A 27,206-nucleotide genomic window follows, 5' to 3' on the forward strand; every position below is an offset into this window, starting at 1 on the left:
TGCAGGGGCGGAGTCCTACAGGCAGGGGCCAGTGGGTGGGGAGGAGTGTCCTGGAGGGTTCCGGAGGTTCTGTGTCTGGATCTGCCTGTGATGAGGGACGGTCCACCTGCAGCCTGGTGGGCCTGTGCAGACCACACTCTAGAAATCTCGTCCTGCTCTCCTGAGCCTCATGGAGACAAGAATTCCTCCCTCAACCCCCAAATCTAAAGGCCCATTGAAGGGCCGGGTGATCAGGAGACACTTCCAGCAACAGGTCAAGAGGGATTTGGCCCACAGCACTGGCCCCTTGCAGTCCAGAGTAAGATAGCTGAGAGTAGATGATGGCCGTCCACGGGTCACGGCCTCACCTTGAGCAAATCAATGAGAAGGAATAGGACCTCGCACCATCTGCTGCATTCCTGTCCAGCAGGCAGGGGCACCTGGGTCTCTTGGGGTGCCCAGTCCTGGAGGCATTGATGGGTTGTTGCTGAGCACAAACTGATGCCTTCTAGGTCCATCTCTCCTACTGGCCCAACAGGGAGAGGCAGTACTGGGATGCTGGGATAGCCATTACCTACTAAACAAATCTATTTTTTTTTACACACATTATCCTGTTTATTGCTCCCTCCGGATTTTTCTTGTTGATCCAACGGGCCAATTTATTACCACCAGATCGGAATTTTCTTTTTTATATTTTGGGATCAGTTTGTGAATTCTCCTGGATGGAGGTTTTCAGAGGAACACATTGCCATCGCAGTGACTTCTGTATCTCAGGGCATCCTCAGCAGACATCCCGTCCTGGTCCTGAGCGGCTTCAGCCAGAACCGCTCCACGTGTTTGATGACCCACTTTACAAGCCTCGCACAAAGAGCTGGAGCCGCCGTCAACAGATCCTTGACCATTGCTTAACCCAGAAAATCCTGAGAAGGCTTTCACCGAGTGCATAGTACCCACTTTCAGTGGTTTGTGCTGTGCTAGATACATCATGGCATGTTGTGGGGGAGGTCAGCCCAGCCTCTCTGTGTGTAGCCAGAGCAATTTGTTTCTTTTTTAAAAAGTTAATTAATTTATTTGAAAGTCAGAATTACACAGAGAGAATAGGAGAGACAGATCTTATGTCTGCTGTTTCACTCCCCAAATGGCTGCAACTGCCAGGGCAGGGACAGGCTGAAGACAGGAGCAAGAGTTTCATCTGGGTCTCCCATGCGGGTGCAGGGGCCCAAGGACTTGGGCCATCGTCTGCTGCTTTTCCAGGCACGTTAGCAGGGAGCTGCATCAGAAGTGGAGCAGCTGGGACTCCAACTGGTGCCCATATGGGATGCTGGTGCTGCAGATGGTGGCTTTACCCACTACACCATAGTGCCGGCCCCAGAGCAGTTTCTAATACACTGTCTGGCCAGTTCCCTGCTTCCCTCAGGATGAAGTTCAGAAGCATTCCTTAGTGTGGCGGAATTCTGATCCCGCTCATTTCTCCGTGCTCTTTGACCACGCTGTGCCATTCTACTCTGCAGCCTTGCTGTCGTAAACCACGCCCAACCTGCTATGTTCTGTGGCAGCCATACCTTTGTCTGGGTGCCTTCCCCACCCATCTAACTCCCCTTCTCCCAGCTAACTCCTGCGGCCTTCAGCAGTCAGCTTAGATGCCAGAAAGTCTTTGGTGATCCACAGAGCTGGGCTGGAACTCAGTGCCCACACACCCTTCCCCTCCCATTATACCGGCTTACTTGCAGTTCACGCGGCAGCAGCAGGCAGCAGGCGGCTCCATCAGCTTCTCCTGAGTCCTCTCTGACTATGTTAAGCTCCCCTCTACATACTCTCAGTTATTTTTCTTTCACAACCCAACAGCACCATAGGCAGTGATGGGTCTGTGAGAGCATCTGATTTATCTCTGCTCCTCTAGCACTAAGTACACACCATGGGGCATGTGCCTTCCCTGTTTACTTCACCATTGTATCTCAAGAACTTGTCACATGAATATTTACCAAATAGATGTGTGTCTCTGGGCTCCCAGGACACAGAGGTTACCCCTGCGTCACAAAGGCCTGGGTCCTTCCCTGTGTCCCCCATTACCTTGTGAGCTCCTTGAAGACAGGAGCGACCTTTGCCCACCATGACTTCCACTTCTTGGCCCAATGCCTGGCAACTGGGTTCTCAAAAAATATTTCTGAATGGATGAACAAATGAACCAATGATGACATGCATTCATGTCCTCTTACACTTCATTCTTTATTCAGCAAAGCAGCCTTTTACAAATGCAAATCAGAACATGTTCACTTTACTATTCAGGCTTGCAAGGGTTTCCCATTTGCTCTTAAAATAAAACCCCAACTCCCTGCAGTCACCTCTGTCGCTCCCCCTCTTCGTGGAGGAACGACACAAGACCCTGCCTAGGCTTCATATCCGAGTCACGGCACCATTATGTCGCTCCCCCTCTTCGTGGAGGAACGACACAGGACCCTGCGCTGTTCTTTCGTCTGCTCGGCCCTCCCCGGGTTTGCTGCTGGTTCTTCCCGGGTTGGCTACTATCCCTTCCACCTCCGTGGAAGGGCAGTTCCCCCTGGCCACATTCCCCACTTCCGCAGGGGAGCGGCACACCGCCGGCCGGTTCTCTCGGGGGCTGCACAGGTGTTCCTTCAGCTAGATGTTCCCCATAGATGTTCCCTGGTGCATGCCGTCTCTCTCCTCCTTTATAGTCCTCCTCCGCCAATCCCAACTCGGCTGCCCACACGCCGAGTACGCTGCTCTCCTCCAATCAGGAGCAAGTCCTACAGTTAATTGGTTGAACTGGAGGCAGCTGTGCGGAAGCTGTTTACTTCTCTCCCAGCGCCATATTGTGGGAGAGCAGATGCATAGAATAAGTCTTAATTCCAGTAACAGTCTAGTCCGAGCTGCTCCCCACAACCTCCAGGGCCTGGCAGGATTTGCAACCCACCCGCACCCCTCCCCCCATCTGCTTCTCCGACCTTGTCTACTATTCTCTGATGTTCTCACGTCCTCTGCACGGCACACTGGCCTGCCTTCTGCTCCTGAAGTGCGCCCGCCTTATTCCCACCCGCACCCTGTGCACTCGCTGTTTTCCGCTCTGGGATTTCCTGCCACCACGGTCTCCCTCTCGTTGTTCAGGTTTCAGTGGAGCCTTTGCTTCCCTTCCCCATTGCTCTGACCCTGTACTGCTAGTTGCCTGTTTACTGCCTTTCTCCCTCCCCAGAGTGTAAATTTCACAAAGGCTGCCTACCACAGATCTCCCGGTTTAGTGGTTTAGTACAGTGCGTGGCTCATGCTAAGGACTTCAAAATATTGGTTTGACTGAGCAAACGAATAAATAGGGTGATAGCCTTCTGTGACACAGCGCATTCCTGTTAGCTTCGCAGGCAGATGGAAGAATGATTTATTGTGATAAAGAAAAGGAGGATGGGCATTTGGCACAGGGGTTAGAATGCCATTCGGGATGCCTGCATCCCATTTCAAGTGCATGGGTTTGAGACCTGTCTCTGTTCCCAATTCCAGCTTCCAGCTGATGCACACCCTGGGAGGCAGCAGATGATGGTCCCAGAACAGGGGTGTCATCCACTCATGTGGGAGATGTGGAGTGAATTCCAGGCTCCCAGCTTTGGCCTGGCCTAGCCTCAGCTATTGCAGGCTTTTTGGGCATGAACCAGTGGATAGAATATTTCTATCTCTGTCTTTCTGCCTTTCAAATAAAAAGGAAATAAGTTAAAAGAAGAAGAATGTGGAAAATATCCTCACTTGTCCACTCAACAGATGGACACAGGAAGTGCAGTGAGGGCGAGACTTTATTGTTGGTGTTGAGCAATCCATTGTCTGATGTGTCTGATGTGCAGACGTGCCAGGAGCAGTTATAGCCAGTGGTTTATATCCCAGCTCGCAGGTCCCTCCCCGTACCTGCTTGGCTGAGTACTCGGGGGTGTACAATCTTCCCAGACACTGCAGTTACCTTCCTTCTTCCTTCTCCCCTTTTGAGTTGGCCTCTCTCCCTTTTTTTTTTTTTTTTTAAGATTTATTTATTTATTTGACAGGCAGAGTTAGAGAGAGAGGTAGAGACAGAGAGAGAAGTTTTCCATCTGCTGGTTCACTCCCCAGATGCCCACATGGCTGGAGGTGGGCTGATCCGAAGCCAGGAGCCTGGAGCTTCTTCCAGGTCTCCCATGTGGGTGCAGGGGCCCAAGGACTTGGGCCATTCCCTACTGCTATCCCAGGACATAGCAGAGAGCTGGATCAGAAGAGGAGCAGCCTGGACTAGAACCAGTGCCCATATGGGATGCCGGTGCTTCAGGCCAAGGCTTCAACCCACTGCGTAACAGTGCCGGCCACAAGTTGGCTTCTCCCTAACATCTTGTTTGCCTGGTGAGTTTTGTAATATCCGTGAGTGAACTAACAGTAATTTTCCATTTTGTGTTGAAAATGGAACACCAGGGCCAGCGCCGCGACTCAATAGGCTAATCTTCTGCCTAGCGGCGCCGGCACATCAGGTTCTAGTCCCCGTTGGGGCGCCGGATTCTGTCCCGGTTGCCCCTCTTCCAGGCCAGCTCTCTGCTATGGCCCAGGAGTGCAGTGGAGGATGGCCCAAGTGCTTGGGCCCTGCACCCGCACAGGAGACCAGGAGAAGCACCTTGAGACCTGTCTCTGTTCCCAATTCCAGCAAAGGAAGACCTTTCTCTCTGTCTCTCTCTCTCTCTCACTTTCCACTCTGCCTGTAAAAAAAAAAAAAAAAAAAAAAAAAAAGGAACACCAGACATTTTCCTTCAAAGAAAAAAGAAAGGAAGAAGGAAAGAAAAAAGAAAAGAAGAAACAAAAAAGCTGGACTGGTAAGCACTGGTGCTGGGAGCCAAGGTGGAGTGCAGGTTCTCCGTGCTCTACCCTGAGCACATGGAGTCTGGCAATCCCAGGTCCACCCAGCCTCCTGGCTCTGGTCAACCCAGAATCAAAGTAACATGGATAAGCCAACAACAAAAGCTTCCCCAGCTTTCACTTTAGCTCCTCGTATCTCCAGAGTGCTTGTCTACAGAAAGTCCACAAAGAGTCTACAAAAAGTCCTGCAAAAAATCTACAAAAAGAGTGGGGCTGGTGTTGCCGCGCAGGGAGCTAAGCCGCTTCCTGCCAGCTGGCATCCCATTTCATAATCCTGGGTTGAATCCCAGCTGCTCTGCTTCCGATTCAGCTCTCTGCTGATGCACTTGGGAAGACAGGAAAAGATGGTGCAAGTGCTTGGGCCCTTGGCATCCATAGAGGAGACCCAGGTGGAGCTCCATGTTCCTGGCTTTGGCCCTGGACTAGCCTGGGCTGTTGAGGCTATTTGAGGAGTAAACCAATGGATGAAAGATCTTTCTCTTTCTGTCTCACTTTGCCTTTCTTAAAAAAAAAAAGAGAGAGAGAGAGAGAGAGAGAGAGAGTGTTCAGGGAGTCACCGAGGGGCAGGGATTTGGCACAGTGGTTCAGACACTGCTTTTGATACTCACGCTGTATCACAGTCCTTGTGTTCGAGTACCAGCTTCACTTCTGATCCAGCTTCCTGCTGATGTACACCCCGGAAAGTAGCAGTGTGGGTCCTGGATTGAGTTTCTAGATGAAGCTTCTGGCTCCTGGATTTGGCCTGGCCCAACCCTGGTCATTGTAGCCATTTGGAGAGTCTACCAGTGGATGGAAGATCTCTCTCTTCTCTCTCTCTCTGTTTCCCCCTCTCTAGCTGTAACTCTGGCTTTCAAATAAATATATTAATCTTAAAAAAAGAGAAAAGAAAAGAAAAAAGAAGAGAAAAGGAAAGAAAAGAAAAAAAATATATACATCAGGGCTGGTGTTGTGGTATGTGGGGTAAAGCTGCCACCTGCAACACCAGCATACCATATGGACGCTAGTTAGAGTCATAGCTGCTCCAGTGCCCATCCAACTCCCTGCTAATGCACCTGGGAAAGCAGCAGAAGATGGCCCCAGTGTTTGGGATCCCTGCACCCACATGGGAGATCCGGATGAAGCTCCTGGCGCTGACCATTTTGGGGATGAACCAGTGGATGAAAGATCGATCTGTCTTTGTCTCTCCCTCTCTCTAACTATACCTTTCAAATAAATAAATCTTTTAAAGATTATTTTAAATTTTTTTATTTTCATTTTATTTTAAAGGCCTAGGTTCAGTGACAGAAAGAGACAAAGATAAACAGAGATCTCCCATTTGCTGGTTCACCCTCCAAATGCCCACAGCAGCCCGGCTGGACCAGGCCAAAGCGAGAGGCCTGGAGGCTGGTGTTGTGGTACACAGGTTAGACCAGTGCTTGTGTTGCTGTTTCAACGCCTGGCTGCTTTGCTTCTGATCTAGCTCACTGCTTATGCACCTGGGAAAGCAGTGGAAGCTGACCCGAGAGCTTGGGCCCCTGTGACCCATGTGAGAGACCTGGATGGGGTTCCAGGTTCCTGGCTCAGCACCAGCCTTTGTAGCCATTAGGGAACGGACTGAAGCAAAGTATGGAAGATCTCTCTCTCTCTCTCTCTCTGTTCGTGTGTCTCTCCCTCTCTCTCTGTAACTCTGCCTTTCAAATAAGTAAAGCTTAAAAAAAAAAAAAAGTCTAGGACTAGAGAAACTACTCAATGCAGGTCTCCCGCTTGGGTAGCAGGGCAGAACAACTCGAGCCATCACTTGCTGCCTCCCAGGGTGTGCAGCAGCAGGAAGCTGGAACTGAAAGTGGAGCCAGATCTAGAACTGTTGAAGTCAGAAATCAGCCTGTGTGTGTGAGAAGGGCCTGAGGAAACCAGCGGAAGCCCCAGAAGCCCAGCAGTTTGCACTTCCAAGTGCTGCTCAGACCCTGATAACCTTCCAGGCGGTCTCATTCCTTCCTGCGAGCTCTGGGAGCCGCACGGAGGGCAGGCCTGTACTTCCGGGAATGGGGAAGTCCCTACCTGTACTTGCCGGGAAGAAAAGTCCTTGTCAAGGTCCCTGCAGGTGCCTAAAGGTCAACCAATGAGGATCAGACCCGCCTCAACCTTTAACCCCATGTCCTGAATCTATAAAAGGAGCTCTCCCAATCTCTGACGCACGACTTCCCGGGCCCCCACTCTGTTGGGACTGGGGAACCTTGCCCGGGAGCGGAACCCCAGTAAAAGCCTGTGAATTAATTGATTCGTCTGCCTGGGAAGATTTGTTATGCGCCGGACACCTTGCACTTCCAGTAAGGAAAGCTCCCAGAATTCTCTCTCCTCAGGACCTAGTGGGTTACCTGACACAGAGCAATAAAACCTTCATGGATGCCCTAAAGGACGCCCCTCTGCTCTGCCCAGCTCCAGCAAACCTGAGGAGGAATCTGCTAATTTACTCTCCACAGAACCCTTTATCCTAAAGGAGAAGGGGGAGGGGGTAGAGACTCTCTTAAAAACCAGGAATCTAAACAAAGACTGCACTCAGCTCTCACCTGGCCTGCCCAGGTGATTTCTCTCCATTCAACCATGTAACCTTACTTTCTCCCAGCCTGAATGACTGGGCACGCTCTATCCCTTCCGTTCTGAGGGATGTCGGGTCCCTAACAAACCCTTATTACTTTGCTCTCTGTCTCACACCTGAATTTTCTTTTGCATGAAGACAAGAACCCCACGATTTCTCTATGGTGACTGAGACCCAGCCACTCTCAAATGGGATGTGTCCCAAGTGATGTTTTAACCTCTCTGCCAATGTCCACCCTTGGGCTTCAAAAATTGTTGGCACCAGAATGTGCTTTGTAATTCCATTTTCCATGAATTTTTGAAGTGCTGTCATTCAGGGATCTATAGGCATGTACCCTGGCAGATGTACCTTTCTACTCTATTCCAACACATTTTTTTTATCTCCAAGTTTTTTGAAATAAAAAAAAAAATGTTGTCAGGCAACAGGAACAATGAATGGAGACAGATGACTCATTCACCAATATTTCTGAGATCTAAAATGTATTAATTTAATTCACTTTATATTATAATGAAGCTTTGATAGTACTTTTCATACCCTTATACGAATCTGAAAATTCCAGACAAAAATCGAGTTTTTAGAGTGGTGAATACCAAGAGCCAGGTTCCCACAACACAACCCACTGGTGCTTTAAAAGAGAAACAAAACAAAACAAAAGCATAGCTCCTTCTCCCATCCCTGCCCCTTGAAAATGAAGTCCTTTTAGGTACAATTTTGCTTTGTTGCCAGTCTTTAACTGCCCCTCCCCCCGAAGTTTCTCATTCCTCATTGTTATCAGCCAACACGGGAGGCTGACAGGAACGGGAAGGGCTTGTTTTTGTGTAAACATCTTTGATCAGATTGGAGAGGAAGGAATCAGGCGCTCGAGTGCCGGCTCACCGTAAGCCAAAATCAGGACGACGGTTTCTGCAGGGAGAATAAACAACCGCAATGCCGAGAGGCTACCCATCTTTCTTAAGTGTCAGGGGCCTACGTTTGCTTCTTTTTATTTCCAAATCTAACTCCCTGGTGAAAGCCAATCACATCCTCTGTTAGGAAAGGCCTGCAAGGAGTGCCCCCTTACACGCCCTGACCTGCCCCCACCACCGTGAGAAGGCTCCAAGCTGTGCAAAAGGACAAAAATGCATACAACGTGACAACCCCCCCACCCCCACCCCCACCCCGCAGTGACCTCCCTCATGGTGTGTTCTGGACAGGAAAACTGTTTTGAGTATGGCTTTTCAACAAAGACTTCTCCAAGGCACTGGAGGCTACGTGGGCGTGGTAAGAGCCTGGCTCTGGATGCCTGCACATGGGGGCCGACACGTACTCCCAGTGTGACAAGAGCCTCTTTTTCCCTCATTTACAGCATGGGGACTACAGTGAGTACCTCACAGTGACTGAGAGGCCCGGAGGAATGTCAAGGCTCTTAGCTCAGAGCCTGGGAGAGACTGAGTTTGTAGGAGCTATTGTTTTTAGTCTTGAAAGTGTTAACACAATTGTTATTGTATGTTAAGTATACAAGCCTTGACTGTAGTCCCTACTTAGGCTCAGACTAGGTTTCATCTGTGATTCTGAACTCTGGCTGCTCATTAGAATTGTCTAGGGAGGGGCTGGCGCAGCCTGTGAGGAACCCTGGTTCCAGCTCCCTGCTAGTGTGATTGGGAAAGCAGCCGAAGATGGCCCAAGTACTTGGGTCCCTGCACCCAGATGGGGTTCTAGGCTCCTGGGTGTGGCCCTGGCTCAGCCCCGGCCATTGTGGTCATTTGGGGAGTAAGCCAGCAATGGAATATCTTTCTCTCTTTAAGTCTGCCAAATAAATAAATAAATAAATAAAATCACCTAGGGAGATTTTTTGCATTTCTGTTCTTTATAGCACTCACCTCCTTCAAGGACTGTCTTGTTTACTGGTTTGTTTTCCGTCTTCTGCACTGGGAGGAGCTTCCTAAGGACAAGACTTTGTCTGACTTTTCCACTTCTTTTTTTTTTTTTTTAAGATTTATTTATTTATTTGAGAGTCAGAGTTACCTAGAGAAAGAAGGAGAAGCAGAGAGAGAGAGAGAGAGAGAGACAGATAGACAGACAGAGAGGTCTTCCAACTGCTAGTTCACTCCCCAGTTGGTTGCAATGGCCAGAGCTGCGCTGATCTGAAGCCAGGAGCCAGGAGACTCTTCCAGGTCTCCTACACAGGTGCAGGGACCCAAGGACTTGGGCCATCCTCTACTGCTTTCCCAGGCCATAGCAGAGAGCTGGATTGGAAGTGGAGCACCCGGGTCTCAAACTGGTGCCCATATTGGATGCTGGCACTGTAGTGGCAGCTTCACCCCCTATGCCACAGCTCTCGCCCCCACTTCTTACTCCAATAATTAAGCACAAAACCCAGCACCTAAAATGCACTTAAGAAATGTTTTCAGATGGGGCCAGTGCTATGGTGTAGTAGGTGAAGCTTCCATTTGTGGCACCGGCATCCCATATGGGCGCTGGTTTGAGTCCTGGCAGCTCTTCTTCTGATCCTGCTCTCTGCTAATGGCCTGGGAAAACAGTGGGCTTGGGCTCCTGCACCCATGTGGGAGACCCAGAAGTTGCTCCTGGATTCTGGCTTTGGATCAGCTCAGCTTCAGCCATTATGGCAATCTGAGGAGTGAACCAGCAGATGGAAGATCTCTCTCTCTCTCTGTGTCTCTCCCTCTCTCTGTAGCTCTGCCTCTTAAATAAAAGATCTTTGCAGATGTGGCGGGCATTTGGCCTAGTGGTCAATAAGCCACTTGGGGTGCTCAGAGCCCCTTTCTAGGTGCCTGGGTTGGAGCTCCGGCTCTGCTCCTGGCTCCAGTGGGAGGTGATGCCTCCTCCTGCCCCCAAAACACCACATCCATCCCACTGGCAAGACCTAGGATTCTGATTCTCTGCGTAGCACTGCCATCTACTCACTGCATTCCACCCCCACTGAACAGGACACCAGGCCCCCATGGACCGAAAGTGTCCCTTGTTCCCCTCCCCATGTGACGTCAGCACTTTGCTATGCATCCTTACAGACTGAACCATTCAGCTCACTTCCTTATTTCTTGTGAGGCACTGTTCTAGGTACTGGAGCTACCAACAGTGAACAGAGAATACCTACTTTAATGACACTCACACTGCAGTGAAAGACAGTAAGTAAATAACCACTGGGCCGGCGCCACGGCTCACTAGGCTAATCCTCCGCCTTGCGGCGCCGGCACACCGGGTACTAGTCCCGGTCGGGGCACCGGATTCTGTCCCGGTTGCCCCTCTTCCAGGCCAGCTCTCTGCTGTGGCCAGGGAGTGCAGTGGAGGATGGCCCAAGTGCTTGGGCCCTGCACCCCATGGGAGACCAGGATAAGTACCTGGCTCCTGCCATCGGATCAGCGCGGTGCGCCGGCTGCAGCGCGCCGGCTGCGGCGGCCACTGGAGTGTGAACCAACGGTAAAGGAAGACCTTTCTCTCTGTCTCTCTTTCTCGCTGTTCACTCTGCCTGTCAAAACAACAACAACAACACATAATGTGCTAGGTGGGAGGGGGAAGTAAAGAAGTAAAATGGCTGGGGTCAGCGCTGTGGCACAGCGGGTTCACGCCCTGGCCTGAAGTGCATCCCATATGGGCACCGGTTCACGACCCCACCGCTCCACTTCCAATCCAGCTCTCTGCTATGGCCTGGGATAGCAGTAGAAGATGACCCAAGTCCTTGGGCCCCTGCACCCGCATGGAAGACCCGGAAGAAGCTTCTGGCTCCTGGCTTCGGATAGGTGCAGCTCCAGCCACTGCAGCCAATTGGGGAGTGAACCAGTGGATGGAAGACTCTCTAACTCAGACTTTCAAATAAATAATAAATAAATAAAAGAGAAGTGAAATGGGAAGGAGAGTGGAGGGAAGTGAGTGCTGGTGCTGTTTCACAGAGAGTGAGAAGGGAAAGTAACTAGGCAGCAAGGTGATGTTTGGGCGAATGAAGTGACAGAGCGAGCGAGAAGAAGGGGCTGTCTGGAAAGGTCATCCTAAGCAGGGGGACTGGAAATGTAAAGGCCCTGACACAGGAGAGATCTTGATGCCCCCAGCATGGGCCTGAGTGGAAAGAGCAATAGCCCAAGCCAGCTATGGGGTGGCTGGGCGAGATCATGCAGGTTTCACTCAGTGTGAGATAGGAAGCTCTGGAGGGTTCTTCACAGAGGAGTGAGGCTTTCAATGTCGCCGCTGCCAGGGGGAAAGAGCATTCCCTATCTATCTGTCTGTCTGTCTATCTATCTATCTATCTATCTATGTATCTAACTTTATTATTCGTCTACCTGCCTATGGATTCTGTTCCAACATAAAAAGGACGCTGGGTGAATCGCTTTCTTATTTTTTGTTTCCAAAGTGAATTTTGGAAAAACAAAACCTGGTCATGTCTTTCCTTTGTTTAAACTCCTTTGTGCCCTCCCAGTTTGGCCTCTGGCCACCTCTCCAGCTGCCCAGTGACAGAATTTCTTTTCCTGCAGTGGGACTCAGGACTTTCTGTTTTTAAAAGGTTTATTTTATTTACTTGAAAGGTAGAGTTATAGAGAGAAAGAGAGAGGGGAAGAGATAGAGTTCTTCCATTGCTGTTTCACTCCCCAGAGGGCTGCAATGGCCGAAGCCAGGAGCCAGGAGCTTCTTCTGGGTCTCCCACATGGGTGCAGGGGCTCAAGCCCAAGCACTTGGGCCATTCTCTACCGCATTCCAAGGTGCATCAGCAGGGAGCTGGATTGGAAGTGGAGCAGCCAGGGGCTTGAAGTAGTGCCCATGTGGAATGCTGGTACCGCAGACGGCGGCTTAGCCTGCTGTGCTGCTGAGCTGGCCCCAAGGCGCTCAGGACTTGCAAACACGCTTGTCCCATTGGTCTGGATTCTCTTTGCTTCCCTCCCCATCTGCCCTATCAACGTTTGTATAGGTCTCATCCATTCTTTTCTTTTTAAAGATTTATTTATTTATTTGAAAGAGTTAGAGAGAGAAGCAGAGGCAGAGAGAGAGAGAGAGGGAGAGAGGTCTTCCATTGCTGATTCACTCCCCAATTGGCTGCAATGACCAGATCTGCGCCAATATGAAGCCAGGAGCCAGGAGCTTCCTCCAGGTCTCCCACGAGGGTGCAGGAGCCCAAGGACTTGGGCCATCTTCTACTGCTTTCCCAAGCCATAGTAGAGAGCTGGGTTGAAAGTGGAGAGCAGCTGGGACTCAAACCGGCGCCCATATGGGATGCGGCACTGCAGGCGGCGGCTTTACCCGCTATGCTACAGCGCCAGCCCCATTCATTCATTCATTCATTCATTTCATTCTCTCATCAAATTTTTACCAAGGGCTTGCTCTGTGACAAGCACTGCTGTAGGCACTAGGAACACAGATAAAACAGACAAAAATTTATGAACAAAATAAACAAAAATTCTAGCCCTCTGTGGCTTAAATTCTAGTGGGAGGAAGACAGGAAAATTATGTGTATAACTTATTACTTTAATAATAATGTATAATTTAGTAAATTATATATTATATGTGACTTTATATATAATTTATAGACATTAAAATATGAGCTTGTAAGTCAGAAGGTGATGCACGTGAAGGAGAAAAACAAACAAGGAAGGGGGGGATGCTGGGCCGGGCATGGCGATTTTAGACAAGGTGGCTGAGAGGAAGCCTCGCCGGACAGTGACAGGTGAGCAGAGACCTGGCAGGGGTGAGGGTGCAAGTCAGGCAGGTGTTTGGAGGACAGCATTCCAGGCAGAAAGCAAAGACCTTATGGGGAGAGCTTGTGTGACCTGTTCCCGGAACAGCAGAGAAGTGTGTAGGGCAGGTGAGCGGGCAGGCCCTTGTAAGGACTTGTCTGTTCCTCCCAGGGACTCGGGAGCCAGCAGAGGGTTTGGGCAGAGCAGGAGCTGCGAGTTCCGACTTGGAGGCCAACAGGATCACTCAGGGTGCAGAATTTAGACTCAGCTGAGGGAGGCTTGGTTAGGAGCCTTCTGTGATGATGGTGGCTTGATTCAGCATGGCACAACACAGGTGGTAAAAGGTTGTGGATTCTGAATATAGTTTGAATGTGGAAGCACAGGATTTATGGAGAAAACACATGTGAAATGTGTGACACAAAGGAAATAGTCAAGGATGATTCTAAGGTTTTTGCCTAAACCATTAGAATGGAGTTACCAGGTTGCTTTTTGTAAGACAGATTGACAGTAAGGGAGGGAGGGAGAGAAGGAGGGAGAGAGAGAGACAGAGAGGTCTTTTATCCACTGGTTCATTCCCCAAATGGCCGCAACGGCCAGGTCTAGAACTGGCAGAAGCCAAGTGTCAGAAATACCATCCAGGTCTTCATCATAGGTGGCAGGGACTCAAGAATTTGAGCCAGCATCAGCTGCCTCCCAGGGTACACATTAGAGGAAGCTGGAGTTGGAAGCAGGACAGGGACTTGAACCCCGGGCACTCTGACATGTGAATGTCTACCCCAACAAAAAATTTTTTTTCAAGATTAATTTTATTTGAAAGGCAGATTGACAGAGAGAGGGAAACAGATCTTCCATCCTCTGGATCATTCCCGAAAAGGCCACAAATGAAGGCATGATCAGGAACTCCATCCAGGAGTCTTATGTGGGTGCAGAGGCCTAAGTACTTGGAACATATTTCACTGCTTTTCCAGGCACATTAGCAGAGAACTTGATTGCAAGTGGAGCGGCTTGGAATTCAAAACTGGGTCTTCAGTATGGGCTGCTGCCATCACAGGTGGTGGCTCAACAATTAGAATGGAGTTACCAGCTTTTGTTTGTTTTTTGAAAGACAGATTGACAGACAGTGAGGAAGGGAGGGAGAGAAGGAGAGAGAGAGAGAGAGAGAGAGAGAGAGAGAGAGAGAGAGAGAGGTCTTTTATCCACTGGTTCATTGCAGCACCAATCCCCAATAACAACTTTTTGTTTTATTTATTTGAAAGGCAGAGTTACAGAGATAGAGGGAGAAACAGACAGAGACAGAGGTCTGGGGCTGTGGCCTAGCAGGTGGGGCTGCTGCCTACAGTGCTGGCATCCTATATGGGTGCCAGTTCGAGTCCCGGCTGCTCCACTTCCGATCTACCTCTCTGCTACGGCCCGGGTCCTTGGGACCCTGCACCCGTGTTGGAGACCTGGAGGAAGTTCCTGGCTTCGGATTGGCGCAGCTCCAGCCGTTGCAGCCAGTTGGAGAGTGAACCAGTGGATGGTAGACCTCTCTGTCTTTCTGTTTCTTCTCTCTGTGTGTAACTCTTTCAAATAAATAAATAAATAACTAAATCTTTTTTTTTGTTTGTTTGTTTTTTTTTTTTTTTTTGGCAGGCAGAGTGGATAGTGAGAGAGAAAGAGAGAGAGAGAGAGAGACAGAGAGAAAGGTCTTCCTTTGCCATTGGTTCACCCTCCAATGGCCGCCACGGCCAGCGCGCTGCGGCTGGCGCACTGCGCTGATCCGATGGCAGGAGCCAGGTACTTCTCCTGGTCTCCCGTGGGGTGCAGGGCCCAAGCACTTGGGCCATCCTCCACTGCACTCCCTGGCCACAGCAGAGAGCTGGCCTGGAAGAGGGGCAACCGGGACAGAATCTGGCGCCCTGACCGGGACTAGAACCCGGTGTGCCGGCGCCGCAAGGCGGAGGATTAGCCTAGTGAGCCGCGGCGCCGGCTTAAATAACTAAATCTTAAAAAAAAAAAAGAGAGACAGAGATCTTCCATGTGGTTCACTCCCAAAATGGCTGAAACAGCTGGGGCTGGGCCAAGCTGAAGCCAGGATCCTAGAACTCCACTAGGGTCTCCCACATGGGTGGTAGGGACCCAAGCATTTGGACCACCTTCTGCTGCTTTCCCAGGTACATTAGCAGGGAGCTGGATCAGAATTGGAGCAGCCAATACTTGAATTGGCACTCATATGGGATGCAGTATCTTGGACAGTGGCTCAACCTGCTGTACCACAATGCCGGCCCCATAGCACATCTTACATTACTTATTTAAAAAATTTTATTTGAAAGGCAGAGTGACAGAGAGGGAGAAAGAGAGATCTTCCATGACTGGTTTACTTCTCAAATGGCTGTAACAGCTAGGCCTATGCCAAGGTGAAGCCAGGAGCCCAGACTCCATCTATGGCAGGGGGAACTCAAGTACTTGGGTCATCATCTGCTGCCTTCTGGGTGCATTAGCAGGAAACAGGGCATTCAGGACTCCCAAGGGCACTCTGAGGAGGGCTGCAGGTATCTCAAGCAGCACAGTAACCTGCTGGGCTATAGCGCCTGCCCCAAGCACAATTTTTGATCAACACCTAATAGCCATACATAATCGTAGGGCAGAATGTATGTGACAGTTCAACAATGTATATACAATGTGTATTGATCACATAAGGATGACTAATGCTTCCCTCTCCCCATCATTACTTTATGTTTGAAGACTTTCAGCTCCTTTCTCCTACTTACTCACGTAGTATACAATAGGTTATCATCGCTGCAGTCTTCCCAGCGGGCTGCACACCCCTACAGTTCATTCCTCCCATGTAACTGTGTTTTAGTACCTGTTACCCAACCTCCCTCCCCTCTGAATTACCTGTTTTCTTTCTACATGCTTATATTTATTTGGAAGGCAGAATGGGTGGGGGGAGGGAGGAGAGAGAAATCTTCCATATGCTCCCATATCGTTTATACCCCAAATGCCTGCAATAGCCAGAGCTGGGCCAGACCAAAGCCAGGAACCCTGAATTCCATCCAGGTCTCCCCCTTGGGTGGCAGGGACTCAAGTACTTAAGGCTTCATCTAATGCCTCCGAGGATGTAAGAACAGGAAGCTGATTGGAAGCAGAGGTGCTGTTCGAACTAGACAAATGGATATGGGATGCAGGCACATCCCAAGCGCCCACCCCTGAATTACTTGTTTTAATACTTGTTTCCACTAATACATTTTTCATGAAGGGGGAACGGGGACCAAGCGTTTTTATTCCCTTCCTCAGCAGAGTGAGTGCCTGAGGCCTCCCTGTAAGTTTTTGGGTCTCTCACAAGCAGGGAAAGGACTCAGAGCCTCAGCTTACTGGACATGCGCGGTCTCTCATTTTCTTACAAAGATCCCAGGCTTGGCTTCATGCTCTGCTGTTTGGAAACAGTTAATGATCTGTGAACAAGGGTCCTTGCAAATTCAGTAGTTGGTTCTGGATTAAGTGATAGATTTATTTTTTAAAGATTTATTTATTTATTTGAAAGGCAGAGATAGAAAGATGTGGAGAGACAGAGGGATAGCTTCATCCGCTGGTTTACTCCTCAGATGCCCACAGTGGATGAGTCTGGGCCGACTGGAAGACAGGAACATTCTTCCACTGCTTTCCCGGGCACATTAGCAGGGAGCTGGATCAGAAGTGGAGCAGCTGGACGTGGAACGGGTGCCCATATGGGATACCAGAGTATCACAGGCTGGAGGCTTAACCCACTGTGCCACAAAGTGAAACTGATAGATTTACCAAGTCATGAAGCACAGTCCTTTAACTCTGTAATTTCAAATGTTTATTGATTACTATGTTCTGCAGTAGCCTGTTGAAGAGGGAGGAAGCCCTTGACATTCCAGCCAGAAACAGAAGGGAGTGGGGCTGACCAAGCACCGCCTGGTCAGGCCTCGCCTTTCTCTTGAAGGTTGTTCTCTGCCGGCTTCAAGTCCAGGTGCCCTTTGCTGATGCACAGTCCGGTTCTGTGAATTACACTGGGCACTACCTAGGGGACACAGCTCCGGGAGTGGGCCAGGTCTCCCAGGCACCTGCTCAGCACCACCGGGCCTGCGTTCCTTTGGATTTAGAGGCCTGTACTGAAATCAATCTTGGTCACCGTCCCATGACCCAGGGAGCGGTTGATGTTGAATGTATAGGATTCGTGTTTGCTTTCTGTGTCGTTTGTTTGTTTTGTCATTTTGTTTTGTTTTCGGAGCATTCACCCGGAAGATAAGAAAGGTGGGAGTAAACTTCCCTAAATGGCCAGAGGGACTGGGATAGGCCCTTGTCCAGCGCGTGTGGCCGTGCGCTGAGAGCGGGGCTGTGTCAGGAGGGGCCGCGGGACCTGGAGGGCTCCGCGTTCGGCCCGCTCAGGTGAGCCCGGGGATGCCTCTGGCTCTCGGTGTGCGAGGTCCCGGCAGGCGGACTCCAGTTCCTCCCTGATCCAAGCTCCAAGGCTTCCACTTGGCTTCAGTTTCTCCTTCTGGAGAGCCAGGGAGCGGGCCCAGGGCATTTTTCGGGGCGCCCGCATTTCGAGGATACCTGTGACCCTCCCAAGACCCCGCGTCGCCGCGCACCGTCCCGGGGGCTACGGCCGGGGCGGGGCGGGCGCGGGGCCGCGCCCGGAGACTCACCTGTGCGCCGAGCGGTGACTCACCTGCCCCCCGCCCTCCCCCGCTCGCGGGCTGTTCCAGGAGTCACCGCTCCTCCTTCCTGTCGGGGCCCGAGCGCCCGACCGGGGCCTGGGACGAAGTAAGGCCGGGGGTAGGGGCAGAGAGGGAGAGGTCCTCTGGGAGTTCTGGCCCGCCGCTAGGTTCCTTTTGCGGAAGGGCCGCTCCCCGCAAACCCCGGCCTCCGGGCCGGGAGAAACCAGCGGGAGGCGGCGGGAGGCGCGGGGAAGAGCGAGCCGGAGGGAGGTGCTGGGAAGGGCGGGCGGGGCCGCGGCCGCGGGCGGGGGGCGGGCCGGGGGCGGGGGCGCCGGCGGCCCATTTCCTCCTGGGAGCCGGACGGGCTGGAGACAAAGCGGCCAGCGTCGGCCTCTGGCTTCGGGAGTGTCCTGCGCTCGCCCCGCTCGCCGCAGGTAACTCTCTTCGCACCTCCCTGGACGCGAGTGCGGGGGTCCTGGGGCTGGGGCGCCGTCTCTCCTGCGCCGCCGCCCGGAATCGGGCTCCCGGGGGGCGCGGGTCCGGCGTCGGGTCGGCGGCCGCTTCCCCGGCGGGGCGCGGGCCTGGGCCCCGGGCGGGCGGGGCCGGCCTTCCCCGGCTCTCGGGAAGTTGAGGCGCCGCGGCTGCCGGAGAGGAGGCGGCGCAGGCCCGGCGCGCCGCGGCGCTTCCTGTTGGAAAAGTTTCTCCCGGTTTCTAAACTTTGTTCGGGCTGCCGCGGGGCGCGCGCCGGCTGCCTTGCCTTCGGCGGCGGGCACGTCCGCGCGCGGGCGGGGGCGGGGGGCTCGGCGTTGCGTGCGCAGGGCAGGCCCGGTGGTCTGGCTCTCTGGTTTCTGCCCCCCGGCCCCCCACCGGCCCCCGAGACTTGCGGGGGTGCGGGGCGGACGGCGGCGGGCAGCGTCGAGGCCTCCCTTTCTCGGGCCCAGTGCCGCGGGCTGGGCGCACCACACCCTTCCCTTTGGAATTCCTCAGCCGGACTCCCTCACGCCTCCCTGTCAGCAGTGGCGTTAGCGGGACTTTTCTTCGTGTTGACTTTCAAAGGAGAGAGCGAGTTGGTGCGCGCGCGCGAGAACTTGCTGGGAGCTCGCCCCGAATGCGGGCCCGGCTGGGCCGCGGCGGCCTCTGGGCGGTGCGGGCGCCACCCTCTCCTCGCCCCGCGCCCGGCTCCCGTGCGTGTGCGTGTGTGAAGCCCCGGCTGAGTGAGGGCGGTTCGTTGTTCTGATGAAGGAAATGGACGGCTGTGGCAGACGAGAGCGTGTTTGTGTTGAGCAGTGATTTTTTAAGACCGTCCGGTGGCTGTGACTTGAAATGGAATGTGCAGATCACATTAATTAGGCTGTGTTGTTATCTTTCACAAGAGAGGCAAGTGCGGGAGTTATCTGCACTCTGTCCAGTTACTTACCTTTCTTTCTTTTAGCTAAAAGAAAAAAAGAAAACCTTTTACCCTGTTTCTTAAGGACTCACCGATAATGAAGACGTGGTCACCTGCCCCTAAAGGCTCTCACTGTAGTAGGGAGAGGCCCAGGCTGGAGCAGGATGATGGGTCAGCTGTTACACCAGGGTTCTTCAGAAAAGCTCCTGGAAAATAGAATCGTGTATGTGGTGATACAGAGGAGACTTGAGAAATCCTGAGCAGGGCCTGTGGATAAGTCTGGAAAGACTTCCTGGAGAAGGTGGCATTTGGACTAGATGGAACATGAGCTGAGGTTTGCCAAGTGGAAGGGTAGAGAAATACAAAACTGTGAGATTTTGGAGAACCGTGGTCTCACTTTCCTGGTTTTCTTTTACTTTTGGCTCTTCTCAGTTTTTTTCTTCCTAATTTTTTCTCCCATTTCACCCATGCCCAAGGCTGTATCCGAAGTTCCTTGTGGCGTCATTTTTACTCTGATCAGTAACCTGATTCCTTGTAACCGCGTAGAGCTGAGAGCCGTTGCGCAGTCTTGTGGTCATCAGTGCCGTAAGCTGGAGCAGGAACGGCTGTTTTGAGGGCAGGTGCCTCCTGACCTACATGGTCAGCTGTGTACGGAGGAGTGTTTGGGAGTGCCAGGGGTACCTCAAATTCAGCATGTCCAAACTGGGACTCCTTTCTCTTCTGGAGGCATAAAGCAGGTGTGGAGAGGCAGAGCAACTGGCAGGGCCTTGTCATTTCTTTGAGAAAGAATGTGACAGACATCCTGGTGGCTGGAGTGGTGGTGGTGTGTGTGCTGGTGGGGATGAGGACAGAGGAACTCAGATTATGGGACTCCAGTCCTTGGCTTCTTCAGCATGGCTGTCTTTGACCTGCCTCTGCGCTCTCTGCCAATCTGATGTGCGCCTTCTCCTGACCCCAGCGGAACCACCTCTCCACAGTCCTCTCTTGGGTCTCTAGGCACAAGGAGTCTTTCCTGTCTCAGGACCTTGACACATGCAGAAGATTCTGTAGCCTGGCAACCACAGATGATGATCATCATTTTTTAAAAAGATTTATTTTTATTTATTTGAAAGTCAGAGTTACACAGAGAAAGGAGAGGCAGAGAGAGAGAGAGAGAGAGAGAGAGAGAGAGGTCTTCCAGCCGATGGTTCACTCCCCAGATGGCCACAACGGCCGGAGCTTCGCCAATCCGCAGCCAGGAGCTTCTTCTGGGTCTCCCATGTGGGTGCAGGGGCCTGAGGACTTGGACCATCTACTACTGCTATCCCAGGCCGTAGCAGAGAGCTGTATCGGGTCTTGAACCAGTGCCCATAAGGGATGCTGGCGCTTCAGGCCAGGGTGTTAACCCACTGCACCACAGCGCCGGCCCCAAGATTATTTTTTTTTCAACAAGGTTTATCTATTTATTTGAAAGGCAGACCGATACAGAAGGGGAGACAGAGTAAGAGATCTTCCACTAGCCCCAGATGGCTGTGTTAGCTGTGGCTGGGCCAGGAGGAAGCCAGGAGCCTGGAACTCCATCCAGGTCTGCCTTGAGGGGTAAGGGCATAAGCACTTGGCCTGTCTCCCATTTCTTTCCCAGGCACATTGACAGGGAGCTGGATTGGAAGCAGAGCAACTGCCTCTTGAATTGTCACTATGATTTAGGATGCTGGCGTCACAGATGCAACCTTTTTTTTTTTTTTTTAAGATTTATTTTTTTATTTGAAAGAGTTGCAGAAAGGCAGAGGCGGCGGGGTGTCTTCGATCTGCTGGTTCACTCTCCAGATAGCCTCAAGGGCCGAAGCTGGGCTGATCCGAAGCCAGGAGCCAGCAACTTCTTCCGGGTCTCCCACGCAGGTGCTCGGGTCATCTTCCATTGCCTTCCCAGGCCATAGCAGAGAGCTGGATTGGAAGTGAAGCAGCTGGGACTTGAACCGGGGCCCATAAAGCAACAGTGCTGCAGGTGCAACTTAACCCATTGCAGCACCACAGCAGCCTCGAGTTTTCTAATTTTGATGAAGTGTAGTTTATCTGTTTTTGTTGCTTATGCATCTGGTGTCATATCTAAGAAACTTGCCACATCCAGTGTCCTGGAGCATTTCCCCCCTCAGGTAAACTGTGGATATCTTGAGGGCAGAAAATTTTCATTGTAGTCATTTTATCCTAGAGTAAGCAAGCACATGGAGGGCAAGGAAAGAATTTTTAAAATGTAATTTTGAGATGAGCATTGGCCTAGTGGTTAAGATGCCAAGTTGGGATGCCCACATTTCATACTGGAGTGTCTGTGTTCTAGTCCCGGCTCTGTTCCTGATTCCAGCTTCCAGCTCGTGTACACTCAGAGGTAGCTGTGAAGGCTTGATTGGTTGAGTCCCTGCCACTATGTGGGAGACCTGGATTAGGATTCCTGGTTCTCTTTGGCTTCCTGTTCAGCCTGGGCTGTTCCTGGGCCTTGTGGGCATTTGGGGAATGAGCCAGCAGATGGGAGCTTGCTCTGCTTGTCTGCCTGCTTCCTTATCTCTCAAATTATAAAGTGTGATTCTTTTTTAAAAAAAAATGTTAATTTACTTGAAAGGCAAAGAGACAGAAAGATATACAGATCTCTTCTGTCAGCTAATCGCTCTCCAGATGTCCTCAGCAGCAAGGGGGGACAGGCTGGAGCCAGGTCGTGTTGCAGGTGTTTGAACTTCTACCAGCTGCCCCTCAGGATGCATGTTAGCAGGGAGCTGGGTTGGAAGTGGAGGAGTTGGAACTTGAACCAGACGTAGAGTGTCTCAAGTGGTGGCTTAACTTGCTGTGTCATATTGCCTGAATACTCCCTTGAAGTGAAAAAAATTCTTAAAAGATCATTAAGAAAAATGGAGTTGGGGCTGGCATTGTGGCTTAGTAGATTAAGACTCCTCCTGTGGCACTGGCATCCCATATGGACGCTGGTTTGAATCCTGGCTGCTCTACTTCCAGTCCAGCGCTCTGCTATGGCCTGGGAAAGCAGTAGAGATGGCCCAAGTGCTTAGGCCGCTGCACCCAGGTGGGAGACCCAGAAGAAGTTCTTGGCTCCAGGCTCTTGGCTTTGGATCAGCCCAGCTCTGGCCATTGGGACCGTTTGGTGGGGGGGTGAACCAGCTGAGGGAAGATTTCCCTGTTTCTTCCTCTCTCTGTTTGTAACTCTGCCTCTCAAATAAATAAATAAGTCTTTAAAAAAGAGTTATGTGTTGGGATGTTTCCTATTATTGCTAATTTGATACTGATTTTCTGTGTGTTACCTGTTGAATTACAACAGTAACATACTCTTCAGAGGTTTTATTCTGAGACTCTGCCTTAGAGTTTGAACTTTGTCATCTGTATAATGTAGCAAATGATTTACAGAGGATATTTATTTTAACTTCTGATAGGATAAAACCCTCATTCTTTCAGTTATGGAGTGCTGGACAGGACATGTTTTTATCTGTAATGAGTGGGTTGTCTTTCAAATAAAACCAGTGAACAAGTTCAGCATTTAAGTATCATTAAAAGTTGCTGACTTACCTTCAATAAAACTCTTTAGACCATACATTCTTTTGCTAAATGTTGAACTCCTTCAAGGCACTTTTGTTGTGTATCTTTGTTTCTGATAATAGCTGATTCATTTCTTTGCCCATGGCAGGTACTACTCAATAAATATTGAATTAGTTATAATAGATGCACTTACGGTATATATAGGATTATGCCAAGTCTGTATGGGAGTGGAGACATAGTTTAACATCCAGTTCATTAAGTTTTTTCTTGTGGTAGGTGTTGTGGTCGAGCAGGTTAAGCTCACTTGGGGTGCCCATATCCCTTATTGGAGTGCCTGGTTTGAGTCTCAGCTACTGTGCTTCAAATCCAGCTTCCTGCTAATGCAGCTGGGAAGGCAGTGGCGATGGCCTCAAGTACTGGAGTCAGTACCACCTATGTGGAGGACCTGGATGGCATTCTAGGCTCATTACTGGGCCTGACTCATTCCCTGCTATTGTGGGCAGTTGAGGAGTGAAACAGTGGAAATTCATTCTGTGTCTCTCACACACACACACCTTACACATTGAGGGAAATAGATCTCCTGTCCACTGGTTCATTGCCTAGATGCCTGCAGTGACTGAGGGGCCTGAAACTATGAACAAGGAACTTGATCCAGGTCTCCCATGTGGGTGGCAGGAACCCAACTACTTGAGTCATCACCTCTGTCTTCAGGGTCTGCATAAGCCGGAAGTTAGAATAAGCACAGTTGAGAACTGAACCCAGGCACTCCCATATAGAACTTGGGTGTCCTAACTTGTGGCTTAATTGCCAGACCAAACACCCACCTCTGTTGTATATCCTTTAATTATTTTGTCTAGGTATGTATGCTGACCACATGTAACTTCTGTGAAAACTAGATATTACTTTTTGTGCTCTTTTGTAATCTGTCCACTTATATAACTTGAACATTGTCCCTATTGGTATAGTAAGACTAATTTTTTTTTATTTATTTTTTGACAGGCAGAGTGGACAGTGAGAGAGACAGAGAGAAAGGTCTTCCTTTGCCGTTGGTTCACCCTCCAATGGCTGCTGCAGCCGGCGCGCTGCGGCCAGCGCACCGCGCTGATCCGATGGCAGGAGCCAGGAGCCAGGTGCTTTTCCTGGTCTCCCATGGGGTGCAGGGCCCAAGCACCTGGGCCATCCTCCACTGCACTCCCTGGCCATAGCAAGACTAATCTTTATTTTATGTACAACAAAGAAGAAATGCATCCAAGGGGCAGCGCTGTGGTATAGTGGATAAAACCGCCAACTGTGGTGCCAACATCCCCTATGGGCAATAGTTTGAGTCCGGACTGCTCCACTCCCATCCAGCTCCCTGCTAATGCTCCTGGGGAAGTAGCAGAAGATGGTCCAAGTGCTTGGGTCCCTGAACCCATGTGGGAGACCTGGAAGAAACTCTAGGCTACTGGCTTCAGTTTGGCTCAGCTCTGGCCTTTGTGGCTGTTTGGGGAGTGAACCAGGAGATGGAAGACCTCTCTGTAACTCTGCCTTGCAAATAAAATAACTAAATCTAAAAAAAGTGTCCAAATCAGCTAGAAAATGCCATCAGTTGTAAGACAACATCCAGACTTCAGAGACTTAAAAATGTAGAGTGAGTTGAGTTGTAGAACTGTGGAAGTATGACTGACTCCGAGTGTGGGATATTAATGCCCTTCGTCTTCTGTTGCGAAGCTGCCTTAATCAGGCCTCTGGTAGAGCCCTTTGCAGCCTTCCAGGGTGGGGCTTTAGTTTGTAGCTAAAGCAGCTTTTGTCTGTTCTTGATTATTCCTGGGTGAAAAGTGCTTGCTTGCTTTCTTTTTTGAATATGGTGGTTATAAAATTGACCATGTTAACTACAGCGGTGTGCCAGTTCACGATGGGGACACTGTTCTGAGACATGTGATTTCCTTGTGGTGTGCTCTTGACACGGTGTGCTCACACTGACCCAGGTGGTATAGGTCAGCCATTCTTTTTCTTTTTTTTTAAGATTTATTTATTTGAGAGGCAGAGAGGCAGAGAGAGAGAGAGAGAGTGTTAGAGTTCTTTAATATGCTGGTTCACTCCAAAACTGGTTGCAATGGTTGGAGCTGAGCTCATCTGAAGCCAGGAGCCAGGAGCTTCTTCTGGGTCTCCCACACATGGGTGTTGGGGCCCAAAGACTTGGGCCATCTTCTACTGCTTTCCCAGGTTAGAGCAGAGCATCTGGGACTTGAATCGGTGCCCATATGGGATGCCAGCAGTGCAGGCGGCAGCTTTACCTGCTACGCCACAATGCCGGCCTTGAGGTCAGCCATTCTTGATGCAGTCAGGAGAGTGCTAAATGAAACGAATGAGGCTGCTGACAGCATTTCTTTTTTTTTTTTTTAAATGTGGTTTTTTTGTTTGTTTGTTTGCTTTTTTTTTAACATTTATTTGAGAGGCACAGTTACAGAGAGGGAGAGGGAGAGACAGAGAGAGCTCTTCATCTGATACACTCACCAAATAGCCACAATGGGCATGGCTGGGCTGGTTGAAGCCAGGAGCTTCATCTGGGTCTCCTGTGTGGGTACAGGGGCCCCAAGCTCTTGGGCCATCCTCCACAGCTTTCCCAGGCACATAAGCAGGAAGCAGGATTGGAAAGTGGAGCAGCCAGGACTCAACCTGGCACCCAAATGGGATGCTGATGCTGCAGGCAGTGGCTTAACCTGCTGCACCATGGCTCTGGCCCCAGGTTCTTCGTCTTTCTAGAACTTGGTATTTTCTATAATGGTCTGTCTGCTTTCTCAGGATCAGCCTGAGGCGTGAACATAAGATCTTAGGTCTTTCTGAGCCTTTGTCTTGGCATGCACCCCAGTCACTCTTTGTTTTCCTTCCACCTCTAAATATGATTGCTTTTAAATGTGTCTTTGAAGTCCAGCTCCTAAAAAGAGGAATCAGAAAAAAGGAAGCCAGGGGAGGAAAAGGGTACTGGCCCATTAAATTCCTTGGAAGCTAAAGGGGGAGGTGGTGTGCAGCCTTGGAGGGGGTGCCGTGATGGCCGCCCCTCGCAGTGCTTCACCTCGCTGATTTGAAGCAGCACTCAGATCGCCCACGTTTGGAGAATGATGTCCTTCTTGCCCACCCTGGCTTCTGCAGGCTGTTTATAACCAGCTCCAGGACTGGAGTTTAGAGGGTGGGGAGCTGCTGCTGACCTAAGAGCAGAAATTGATAACCCAACTTAAAATGCAGGCCTCGGCATGGAAGTTGCAGGTCTTCAGTAGACTCCAGAGTAGTTAACATCAGACAGACTCTGTAGTTGTTGGCTGTGTGGAGAAACAGATTCCTGGTGCTTTCCACACTGTCATCCTCCCAGAATCTCTTTTCTTTTAAGGTGAAATAATACCGCATTGTTCACATATACCACAGTTTGTTTATCCTCTTACCTCTTGTTGATGTGGATTGTTTCCAAGATAGCTACTTTTTGTTGCTTTTAAAATTCTGCCAAATTCCCCTCTGGAAATGGGCTTGATTGGCATCTGGTACATCAGGGTATTTTCTGTTCAAACTTTCTCACTACTTAATGCTTGGCAGTGTGGACTGCAGGCCACCTGAATAAGTGAATGAGTCGGAAGGAATCTTGTGGGCAGGTCACACTCCTTGGATGGAGGTAGAAACGTCCCATAGGCTGGTCAGATAAGTCCTGGGAGGACCACTTGCTGGCATTGCTCTCATCCAGAGAGGGTTTGGCCCTAAATTTTTTATCCAGCAGTGTTCCTTGTCAAGGACGACCGAAACTCTACCTTCTCACCAGTAATCCTCCTTCAGCCTTTTCAGAGTTGAATGCTAATTTAGCTCTTGAAGCAGAAGTCCTGAGTAAATACTTTTTTTATTTTTTTAAAGACTTATTTATTTATTTGAATGACTGAGTTAGAAAGAGGAGAGACAGAGGTCTTCCACCTGCTGGTTCATTCTGCAAACAGCCACAGTGGCCAGGGCTGTGTGAGGCTGAAGCCAAGAGCTTCTGGGTCTCCCTTGTGGGTGCTGGCCTCAACCATTTGGGCCACCTTCCACTGCTTTCCCAGGTGCATCAGCAGGGAGCTGGAAACCAGCAATGAAGCAGCAGGGACTTGAAAACCAGCGCCCATATGGGAGGCAGCACTGTAGGCCATGGCTTAACCCACTCCGTCACAGCGCTGGCCCCATAAATACTGTTTTGTACACATAGGTTCTGTGGTTTAGTTGTATGTATATGCTGCTTTAAAAATAAAATCATTTAGGGCTGGAGCTGTGGTGCAGCAGGTAAAGCCGCCACCTACAGTGCTGTCATTTCATATGACCAGTGGTTCGAGTCCTGGCTGCTCCACTTCTTGTTTTTATTTATTTATTTATAAATAACTATTCCTTTTTTTTTTTAAAAAGATTTATTTATTAATTTGAAAGTTGGAGTCACAAAAAGAGAAAAGGAGAGGCAGAGAGAGAGAGAGAGAGGTCTTCCATCTGCTGATTCACCCCCCCAGATGACTGCAACGCCGATCCAAAGCGAGGAGCCAGGAGCTTCCTCCGGGTCTCCCACGTGGGTGCAGGGG

At 50.5% G+C, this 27,206-nt stretch overlaps 1 protein-coding gene across 5 annotated transcripts in view; it reads left to right on the top strand.

Moving 5' to 3' along the window:
- The window catches only part of CTNNA1 (catenin alpha 1), a 364,979-nt gene that overhangs the window by 178,362 nt on the left and 159,411 nt on the right, over positions 1-27,206 (top strand). Inside the window, exon 1 of one of the 5 annotated variants that reach the window (XM_070075026.1) lies at positions 17,365-17,472. The exons of 2 other annotated variants lie outside the window; for them this stretch is intronic. The gene's annotated coding sequence lies outside the window, so the exon portion shown is untranslated. Of the gene's footprint in view, positions 1-17,364; positions 17,473-17,785; positions 17,851-18,048; positions 18,179-27,206 lie in introns of those variants that run through there. 2 more of the 5 variants (XM_070075025.1, XM_051843320.2) reach the window with 2 other exon arrangements.

This window comes from Oryctolagus cuniculus, chromosome 6, assembly GCF_964237555.1.
Source record: "Oryctolagus cuniculus chromosome 6, mOryCun1.1, whole genome shotgun sequence".
NCBI lineage: Eukaryota > Metazoa > Chordata > Mammalia > Lagomorpha > Leporidae > Oryctolagus > Oryctolagus cuniculus.